Source organism: Ambystoma mexicanum, chromosome 5p (assembly GCF_040938575.1).
Source record: "Ambystoma mexicanum isolate Mex_15411 chromosome 5p, UKY_AmexF1_1, whole genome shotgun sequence".
Lineage (NCBI taxonomy): Eukaryota > Metazoa > Chordata > Amphibia > Caudata > Ambystomatidae > Ambystoma > Ambystoma mexicanum.
The window spans coordinates 1,077,149,079-1,077,160,650 of record NC_090930.1 but is presented as its reverse complement, the minus strand read 5'-3'; positions in this window follow the sequence as shown (position 1 = coordinate 1,077,160,650).

The window sequence follows — 11,572 nt, the reverse complement described above, 5'->3', positions numbered from 1 at the left end:
GCCAACAATACTTGCCACACTTGTGTCAGTGAAACTGCAAAATGTGTGCATTTAGGTCGCTATATGAAGTTTCTGAAGGGATTTCGCAAGTGACATATTTGTGAATGAACTGCAAAACAGTTTCATCACTGTCTTGACCAAATTTAGGAGCACCTTTAATACACAAAAGTATGTGGATGTGTGGTGCTCCTCTGGCTTGATATTCTTTTCTCCAAAAGAAGTGTTCCACTTCTCCAACGGGAGCAACTGTTTTATAACAAATGAAGAGCAGCATGGCAATAAAGCGATGATGGAAGTACCTTGATACATTTACAGGATCAAGAGAGCAGAGTTCTCCTTGTGTTTTTATGTCTATGTTTCCTTTGTTTTCATTTGCAATGCATAGGAAATTGTGCAAGTCTTCCCATGCGTATTATGCACAAGTTAAAATTACAAACCATGTGGGCGGGCCAAGGTTGTGTATCATACAGCATACATCTGTGTGATGTCAGAACCAGTATTCTTTCTTACCACGCATGTTTGCTAATAGATTTCTGGTACTTGACTGTAAAACCTCATCTTTTTCTTACACCTTTTGAAGTAGCTGCATAGCAGACATATTTTGAAAATCGGAACATGTTTTCAATGTGTTTGCAACTCTATAACATAGAGTTGCTGGTTCACTTTCAAAGAGGAGGTGGAATGTGTATTCAACATTTTGTATGAATCTGCGGTCTTCAGAATACATTTGTAAAGAACTGTATTCTGATGCTGTTATTTGTGTGAATCTTTCATCATACCTTCCACCTTTTCCAGTAGGAAAAAGTAGAGCAAAGGCTTGAGCTTCTACAGTTTTTTCCCATGTGCTGATTGGAGGCCCTTTGGCTTACCATATTTGATATGTTTCCAGTGCTTCATCTATGGTGTGAATTGTATAGTGGTCTAAAATATTAGAGGCTGTAGTAGGATCGGGAAGTTGAAATTGGCCAGTTCCTGAGGAGTCTTCAATTATTTTGGTGGTTTCCTCCAGGTTTCTTCAATGTTTATTTCTTTGTAGTATTCAAAGTTGTCTTTTAGATATTTCAGGGCTTTCCTAACTAGTTGCTGCCAAATTCTTTTGTCTTTTGTAGGTACGCCATTCACTAGGATAATCAAAGATTGGTCTATTGGCCATTGCACTTCCAGAGTGTCTACATTTTCTTTAAGATCTAATGGCAAATAAACTACTTTGCCACAATTGCCACAAATGCTTTTCAGTAATTCAGAGGGAGGCAGTTTCTCTGTTTTTTGGTTGAAGGCATATTATTGCTTAAAATGGGTGCACTGTTTGGATTATAATGCTTTCATACAAGTTACGTTGTTGGAGTGGTTTTGGCAGTGGGAATATTTCCAAATTATTAGTTATAGCCTGTGAAGGTATTTGGTTGTTGTCAAGTTTTGTAATGCACTATCTGTAAAGTTTTGAGGGGTTAGTAATTTCGTATTTGTTTTCTGCTATAATATAGAGAGCTAATTGGAACCACTGCGATTCCTCAGTGTCTTCTATTTTGTACATTATGTCTACAGTTTTGGTGCTCTTTTTATAAAAAGGTCTGCGGCAACACACACATACTTGGTTTGGTACTTCAGCAGATGTGCTTTTAAAATTTAGTATTTCTATTTGTATGTGTTTAATAGTGGATTGACACCTGCAAGGTTGTTGCTACTCTTTTCTAAAGGTGCTGGATTTTCTAAGTAGGTTTCACTTCCAAAATATTTGCTCTGGATATGTTCTATTTCTTCGAGTAGTTCTTTGGCTGTACCATGTAGAAGAATGTAATTTAATTGCTCCACTGCTAAAGTGGGACTTTTTGCATAGTACAGTTTATGAACGAGATTTTGTATAGTTGAATGGTGTGTTGCTAACATTTTGATATGGTGGAAGGTGCTTTTGCAAGTAGGTCCAGAAAGGTAGGCTAATGAATGTCCTTGTAGTCCTGTGTATTTGCGCACTGAACAGGAGTCTATAATTTGCAATATTTTAATTTTTTATTTATCTTTGCCTTTCACATACTGATTGAAGAACTGGCGTAAAGATGTGAAAAATTGTTTACGCATGTGACACATTGATATGCACGTCCATTTGTAGACTGGACGTATTGGTTCTGTGGAATGGAAAGTTGATTGTAAGTTTGATGGGGATATTTTTGTGAGCAGTGTTTATTGTTCCATAATGGTATTATTAACCTTGTCATATCCTCGTCCACAGCTATGTATGGCAATTGGGTTTGTTTGCTTTTGTTTGTATGTGTCTTCATTGAAATATGGCTCGTGCTGGTGGTGTTACTCCACTCACCTACACAGATGTTTGCAAAGCTATCTTTGTCGATATTCCGTCTGTTGCAAAGTCCTTGTTGTAGTTTAGTAATGAGTTTTGATAGTGGTTTAATTCTGTTTAAAACTAATATAAATAATTTCCTTTTGAGAAAGATAGCACTGTTGATGAGAGCTTTCAGGATTAATTTTGTGCAGTAGGTTTTAAGGGTTGAGCGTGATTTGTCCCCTGTTTTTATGAGGTTCTGAACGACTCTGTGGGGCAAACATGTTTTGTAAAATTATTTTTTTGGTATGCTTACTTTTGGCTACATCAATATTTATAGGTGCAGTGTTACCACTAGTGGTAGTTGCAATCTTCTTAATACATTTCTTTTTACTTTTACATTTTGAAAGAGGAGTCATAGTTTCCTTCCTGCAAGCTGCTTCAGTTTTGCCTAGTGACTGTATAAGCTGTTTTGTTTGAACTTTCTGTACAAATTCTCCTAGATGGAGGATGGTTATTTTGTATATTTTTAGTTTGATCTGCTCTATTTCTGTGTTACTTTCTACAGAGTTGCTTTTTGGTAGGCATTCTTCAGTGTCTGTTTTAGAAGAAAGGAACATTTGGGTTGGGAGGTTGTGCAATGAATATGTGTGCACTGTCCATGAGTGTCTGAATTTACACTACAACACTATTGCATTTACTTTGTTGGATGTGAACAGTAGGTTTCTTCTTGGTTGTATTTTCCACTTTAGATGCCAATGGCTTACAGGGGAGTGGTCTTCACTTTAATTGCAAAATAAGGAAGTTAGTACATATGTGTGTTAATGGCACAGTAATTGCACTTGGAGGACACATTATTTAAAGTTAGTGAAGAATTTCCTGGTAGGAAGAGTTAGTTAGTGTGTTTGTGAAATGGCACAGCTTTGTATATGAATGCACTATTTACTTTGAAAATGGATTAGTGCAAGTTGTAGTAGGGTGAGAAAAAGGCTTAGAGAGATGTACAGATTGGAAAGTATTATGTTTCTGTTTGAGGAAATCCATTAGCATGCAGTTTTCTTTTTCTGTGTGTATTGTAGGCAATTTATAGCAGGTGTGTTAATGGGGGAAGTGGTTGTAAAAATGTCACTAGCAATGAAGAGAATAACAGTTTGCACATTACAATGGGTGATATGGGTAAAAGAAAACTTTTAAAGCACACAGCATTGTAAGTGCCACTTGATGGTAGGAGATGGGACAAATGTAAGTATGCTTATGAAGTAGGTTATGCAGGGTAAGTGGCAGGATCCTGTTCACAGGCTTTTATAAAAGAGTTACAAATGTACTCTACATAATATATGCATACCTGTAGTTTGTGTTGATGGATGCCGATGTGGATAAATCTGGAAGCAGATATGTTAATGTCTCCACTGCATCCCTGATTTCATTATTTCCACTGTTTCAAATGTAGCCAGTAGACCATATCTCCTCCTATCTTAAACCAACACACAGAGCTTTAGATCTCAAACAGGATAAATTACATGGAAGAAAATGATATATTTTTCACTTTCATGAAAAACAGTCCCCTCGGGAGACCACCAGTGGGCACAGGCGACATGGCTGGTTAACCTGTTGTCTCCTTCCCCTGGCAGATGAAAAAGGAAGAAATTGACCCTTGCAGACCTGATGTGCTTCCCCTGTGCCTTGGACAACGGAGTGTGATGTGCTTTCTAGGTGGCCTAAGAGCAAAGGTCTGCATTAGTGTTTAAGGGCGTGGCATTTATTAGAATTGCACAGCATAAAAGGGGAGGTTCACCACTGGAGTTGTCTTGGATATAGCGTCTGCGGAGCTCGGATTTTTCCCATTCAATGTGTGGGTGGCGAGCCGGCATCAGAGCTGCAATCCTAGACTTTTTGGAGAATTAACAGCTTGGGGACAGGCTTGCACAGGAGATTGACCGCCTGTAAAAGAAGCTTTGTGTTCTTAAACATTAGCTTCTGCATTACGGTAAGCGAAGCAGTCTTTGTCTGCACCATCTCAGCGGAAACGACATTGGACCCGTTTAAAGGAACACATTATTTTCTTTAGTATTGGAGCCCCGCACTGAATCTCTTTACCGGTTCATGGGGAATTCTTCTGCTTATCAATCACTCCAGGGCACAAGCAGCACTCCTGACACATTAAGTGTTTTTTGGGGATTGTAAAGGTCTGTAGGTGCAGAATCCCACACCATTTCAAGTGTGCACAGACTGCTTCACCCAATATTAGACAACTCATTTTCCCATCAGAAGTGACTCAAAGCCTAGCTTTTTTATGTCCGTGTGATGGTCGGAGGCATCACAGTGCCATGATTCCTCAGGACATCTTGTTGAAGAAACAGTGCAACAAAAGCTTTTGGATCAGTCTTGTAATTTTGTGTGGCAGTTGGGATTTTTACTATCGATAAGTGCTGCAGGTTTGTCTTACTTGGTCATTTGTCATCATCCTGTCAGAGACTGCCCCACACTCTCCAACTTTGAGACTGTTGCAATCTTTTGTGGCAATGGAAGCCCCTTGTACTTATCTGATGGCCCCGAGAAAGGATCCACCAAGACTGACATTCAGCTACTGTTGGATGAAATAAAAGCTATGAGAAGTGAGGTCCAGGCCTCGGTTACGGAGTTGAAGGGGAGAGTTGGAATTTTGGAGAACAGAATGGAGGCACTTGAAAAAAACATCTTTCCATTGACTTGGTTGACATGAAGATATATGCAGGGCTAAAGGACCTAGAATATAGGGAGATGGACTTGGCTACAAAAATCAATGACCTCGAGAATAGAGAAAGGAGATGTAATTTATGAATAATGGACCTATGTGAAAACCAAGAGGAATCGATGTCTTTACTGGAACATGTCTGTTAGCCTCCTTGTTGGAAGGGTCTACTGTGCCAGAACTGTATTTTGACATCATAGAACCTATAATGAGAGCCAGCCGAGCCAGCCTCTCAATGCCCCGCTGGATCCCAATTTTATGTGCTATGCTTTTTGCAGAGCCAATCAAACTCGGCTACAAACACAAAAACATAGCGTTTGATGTGTCCCTGCTAAGAGGCGGTCAGCACAGTTCCCTGTGACAATTAAGCACACAGGAACTGTGCTGCCTGCCACTTTGATGAGATGGCAGCCTGCCATGCTAGCCAAGGTGGGGGAGGCAGCACCCACCCGCCAATAGTGGTGGGCTGCCACTGCCCAGGACGACTAGGCACATTTGTTCCCAAACCCCTAGCAGTATCACTACACATGGGCTGTGTCCTTACCCACTGCCTCTGCTACAATGCCTGTACCCGCCCAATGACCAGATTTATATCCCATATCACCAAATTGTGTCACTAATCATAGTTTATGGCCATTTCCACCATTTACCTTTGCTGTGGCAGTGCCTCAAACAATGCTCGAGAAATCCCACCACGTCCTGGGAAGGATCAGTCCTTGTCAAATGTCACTACTTTGCTCGGAAAATGATGATTCTTCAGAAAGCAAGAGAGAAGGAGCCAACTACCTATGAAGGGTCTGGGGTGCAAATATATGAAGATCTACCCTCACCTTGACCAAGTGGAAGGAGTGCCACTCGCTGATGCAGTGGCTCAGAGAGAACGGTGTGCGGTATAGGTGGGGTTTTCCCTTGTCCCTTAACTTTGAACATGGTCAGGAGCACTATTGTATCACTATATTGGCTGAAACGGAAGATGCACTGGAACATTTGTTGAATGAATCTCCTATTGCGGATGCTGTTAGGACTCCGAAGGGTCTGCCATTGACTACCGACATCTGCCAACCATTGTCACAGAGGATCCAGGAAGTTCCGGGAGTTGAACACATGCTGAGATTGTTTGGTGATATGTGACTAATGGTTATGGGTCTGCCTACCGGCTCCCGGGAGTGGTGTCCGATCTTTTAGTCCTGGGCTGGACCATATGGTAATGTTGAACTGCACAGCCCAGGAATTGTTCCTTTAATTATTATTTTTTTTACATTGTATACATTAATGTTTTTGATTGTTAATGTTTTTTTTTCCTCAAAATAGTCTGGATGCAAGGTTTTGCAAGAGTTCCGATTTAGTTTATACTATTATAAGTAGTTGTATTATTTTTTATGGGTGGAAGGGACCCAGCTGGGTGCCTCTAGTCCATAGGGTTGTCCCCATATGGGGACGGGATGAGTTTCCTTGGGGATTGGGAGTGAGGAGGGCAGGGGTTAGGGAGGAAGTCCGGGGAGGGAACCTGTTGAAATGATCCAGCTGTCTGGCCATGTTTTTCTTTTCAGTGACAATGAATACCGTTGAAGTGTGAAGTGCAGGTGCAAGTATTGTTGCTTTCGAGGTTTCTCTTATTGCTGAATACTTATGGCCAGCACAACTTCTTTGAAGATAGGGTCCCTGAAAGTTAAGTGTCTCAACTCACTGCAAAAGAGGTTCATGCTGGGGAGAGAGCTTCGGCAATCTGCTGGCGATATATTGTTTGTCTAGGAAACTCAATTTTAAAGAGGTGAAGAGGTAATGGTACAGGGGAGGTGGTTTGGGCCTCTGGCCAGGAATGAAAGGCTGGTGATATGGGTCTGGCAGTGTTGGCACTTACTGGCATGTCTGGTGGGAGTGTCCGGAGATGCAGACTTTCTGGAAGGTGGTGCTGGCTTGGGTTGAGGATGTAGATGGTATAGAGAGGCCTTTGACTCCCGTGTTACTCTGTGTGGATTGTAAGAGGATGGAGAGATGTGTATTATATTAACCCATGCAGTTGCCAATCTATTTTGGCCACAAGAGCATGTACAATGATACATTGTAAGTGGCCTCACACTCCCATGCATAAGGAATGGCTGCATAATGCATACAATATTTATGAAATGGAGAGGCTGACTGTGACATTATCTCAATTACATAATGGAAGGGAAATGGAATGGCTCCCGTTTTTGTATTACTATGAATGTCAGAAGCTGCTACCCCCAGCGGGTCATCCCAGGGCAAGATTTTAATGTCTGTAAATATTATTGTTCTTTGTGACTATGTCCCTCTCGTGTACGACCCTGGTTTATTATGTAGTCTACAAGTGTGTATCTGACAAATATACATTTCAAGAGATCCTTGACTTTGTATAAAGCAATAGAGAATTCGAAAAAGGTATTCACATGGTACCTAACAGTTATGTTTCTGTTCGAGGACTTGGTAAACATGGTTTTTATAAGAGTGATTGGTTCCCTGGTGGAGGAGGGAGAGTGAGGGTTTGGTTATATTTTCTCTGCAACCTTTTTCTTTTTTATGATTTCAACTTGGCCTGTACTTTTATTGTATCTCAGAGCACGAAAGGGGTGATGCCTTTGACGCATGGGTGCACCTTGTGAAGTTTGTATACAGAATAATTGGATGATGCCTCTGTGGTATTATTTGAGCTTTGGGCAAGTCTCTAGAAAAGTTTGATTGGAACTGTATTCAGGGATTATTTTGTGTTCACCTGCTGAATACAAATGATAATGGATTAAAAAAACAGTCCCCTCATCAGTTTTCATCCTTTGATCTACAAGGTGAGAAATATGTGTTAAGGCATGGGGCACCATTTAGAATAGATTCCTCTGGAATCCACCTGCTTTTGCCATGTGCTAAAACAGGCAGATTCTATAAAAGTACATTGGTTTTACTCCGGCATAAAATTGCCATGCTGGCAAATGATAAAATGTTGTTTTTGAAGGTTGGAGAGTGTGCATGGATGAAGAGGTTATCCATTTGATGCTCCCACTCCACCTCCAAAAGACATGACAATGGCACAATACATATGTTCCCCTTCTGCCACTGATGGGGAAGGACCAGCAGATAGCAAAACCTTTTAAATAGGACATGGAGAGTATCATTAATTACCTGGATAATTGCTGTTTCGATTGCACCTTGGACAGAAGCTCGAGATGTAGTCTAGAAGGAGACTGTGTTTGGAAATGATCTCTTTTAGCTAACTTGTTTTCCTGATGACTTTGCAGATTAAGGCCAGACCTCTAAGGGTCAGCCTGAGCATTTGAGTTTAGGGACTACAAGTAACGGTGAAAGTTACACAAGATTGGTTCTTTCACACATAGAAATTATCTTGTTCTGTGGAGATTGCTCCACAGAACTAATGTGGTTTTCTCAACATGCTCACAATTATTTTTGTTTGTTTGTATGTTATTGTAAATATGTTTTAGCAACCAATTAAGGCTGCATGTATGTTCCTTCTTTCTTTGACTATGGAATGTTGGCACTGACAACTGAAAGTGAAACATATTCATATTTTGTTTGTTTCTTTTTTCTCTACACTGAACATATGTGTCACTGTAAGTTTTATGCCATTGCATTACACACTTGGATTATATAAATTGTTTTTGCAACACACTTGTGTTATTTATGAATTTTTGTTATTCCTTTAATTTTCCTATTTGACATGCATAGAGCTTACTAGAGGTTTGGCCAAAGCTGTTTTAACAAGCAGATACAGACTTTGACCAACACAAAGAAATGTGATGAGTTCCTTATTGGTCCCCTTGTCTAATTTTGTGATGACTTAAGCAAGGACAAGGCAGGAACAGGTTTGCGCCCCCAATTATGTAAGGAGGGGCTCTACTTCGAACTTCTTTAATGGAATAGGGGACAACCTTTTTCCTGTTGACAGGTGTGACAGTGGTCTTAATTTGATAGATGTTGATGTCCAGTGTGGTTTTTGTTATTGAATGTATGATCTCCCCCCCCCCCACTGAGCATTTACAAGGATTCCATGAGCGAGAGGCAGTTAATAATATGGATAATGGGGGGCAAAAGCCTCCAGTAAGGTGATTATGGGGAGGGTTGTGAGGAGGATGTGGTCAATGTATGAGGTGGCTCAGAAAGAAATGAGGATAATGGCTATATCATCACATAAGGTGGTCCTTAAGCTGCCCCATATGTGTGTATTTCAAGAATAGTTAAGTTGTTAGCAGTATGGTTGCTGCTTTTGATATGCTGTTTAAGTTTGAATTCTGTCAATGAAGAGGCCATTTATGTTCTTGTACTCTCTGTAGTAACGGGAACTGTGGATTCGAGTATTGATTTGATAGAATGAGTAATATTTTTGAGGAAGATCTTGCGTTATTTGGCAGTTTCTGGTACGGAGGGGCGGCAGTAGCCTGTTTTGACTGCAATTATTTGGTTCATGTGTGTATTCCAGCAGGATTTCATAATGGAGAGGGTTGTTCATGTTTCTATAGGTTTATTATGGATGTCTAATGGCTCTTTATTTGTTGATGAGTGCTTTTAGTACCGGCGGAATATTTATTTAGTATGCTTTTACTCAAGTTTGTTTGAAGATGTCCATCATTATGAGTTAGAGCCCTCTTGTTCTGGTCTGATTTCTGAAATGATAAACATATGCATTGCATAGAGATGGTAAGGGGATGCATTGTTGGTGCATCAATAATGGCAGGGCATTTCTATGAACAATGGCGGGTTCTGCTGTAATTTTTGTTATAACACGGCACACTCCAGCCAGGGTCTCTTTCCCCCGACAATGAATGTGGCGCATAAAACGATTTCTGTCTTTAATCAACCACAGGTTATTTTATTTGAGTAGGCACCCCACCCGTCTCGCACCCAAACTTCACAAACACCCTGTGTCACAATGGACGAGGAACCAGGCCTGTGTGTATAAATATGATATTTATTAATGTTATGGTTTAATGAAAATAAAAGCAAAATCAAAAAAATTGGACAGCAGCCACCAATGTTGTGGCAATACAAATGCAGAGTCCTTCAAAACAGTTAGTTCAAAATCCCCACAATTCACATGAATCTTTAATAGCAAAAAAGGAACAATTATTTTCAATCATGTGATGGTACTAAGGTTAAGCACTCCCCTGCAACACTCACCCCCATACATCTGTTAACTTAATTCTTTTTGGATGAAAGGCAGTGGCAAGGAGGCAAGATAAAGAGGGAAAAATCGGATTTGGAATTCAACCCACCACCCCAAGATGGGAGGCCAGAAAAGAAAATGAAAACGTGATTTATGAGCAAAACGGCATATTCAGATTTTACTTGTTACTCGCACAGCAGCTTACAACCGGGGTGGTACAGCTAGAAATGAAATGTGTGTTGCTACACTCGAGAGATAAGGACGCTTACAGACTATTAAGCAGAGCACCAATGCAACATGAACATAAGGTAGGAAAATTGAATTTTGAACACAAAACAAATGCAAAAGAAAAACACACGCGGCAGAATGGAAATTCGATTTTACACGGGACTTGTGATGACAGGCAGCTACGGAAAGGGCTTTGCTGTCGAAATCACAAATTGGTCTCAAGGAGAAGGACAAAGGCACATAACGGATAGGATTCTAACAGAAAGGGATGGTTCTCTATGGGACTACGGTTTGGGTTTTTCCATGGGACAGATGCAAAATCGGAATTCATGGGAATGCACACAGTACACAGGAAAATTTGTTTTTTGTTGCTCAGGGATGAATTATATTGAGGCTATGTTTTAATGACTATAGTTATTTAAGAAAGGCACTTGGCATGAGGTGGTTAATTTATAATTTCAACCAACTCACACCGTGAATCTCTTTACAGGGGAATTAATTAATTTCCTTGAACATAATGTTAAGGATTTATACAGACAACTGAAAGATTTATAAAAGGAATACCCTACACACACAGGCTAATACAGATTAATCTATGTAGAGGTGAATGGATTATACTGGCAATTTGGGACTATGAATGGGATTTGCTATGGGATGCAAGATTCAAAAGAGAGGGGTATGCAATTTGGGATGGGGTTATTTGCTACTTACAATGTAAGCTTGAGGTTGGGATTCTGGAAAGCCAGAGAGCTCTCTGGTCACTCTGGACTGCTATACCAAGTGATCTGGTCACTCTTGACAGCTACGCCACGGGATCTGGTCACTGTGCTCTTGGATTCTTGTGTGTGTCTGGATCTGGAATCTATGTATCTTGCTGTAGATGGGATGGATCCCTTGTGTCTCTCTGTGTCTCTCTTATATAGCTCTAATGACATCATTTATTTTACAATCTGGGGGGGAGTACTCCGGAATTACTCCTATCCTGGGATTGGACAGCCTACCATTCCTTTCTCCTGCCCCTGGTCCTATTAGTTCAAGGGACAGGGCATCACTTTTCTGTTTGCATTTATGACCTTTCTTTGTCTCTCAAGTCTACTTTTTAACAAAAATGAGTTATGGATCAAAACTTCAGACTCATACTTGCCACCCCCATAAGAAGTAGATATGCAAATTCAATGTCCGCTACAAGAAGAGAGCCCACATTCAA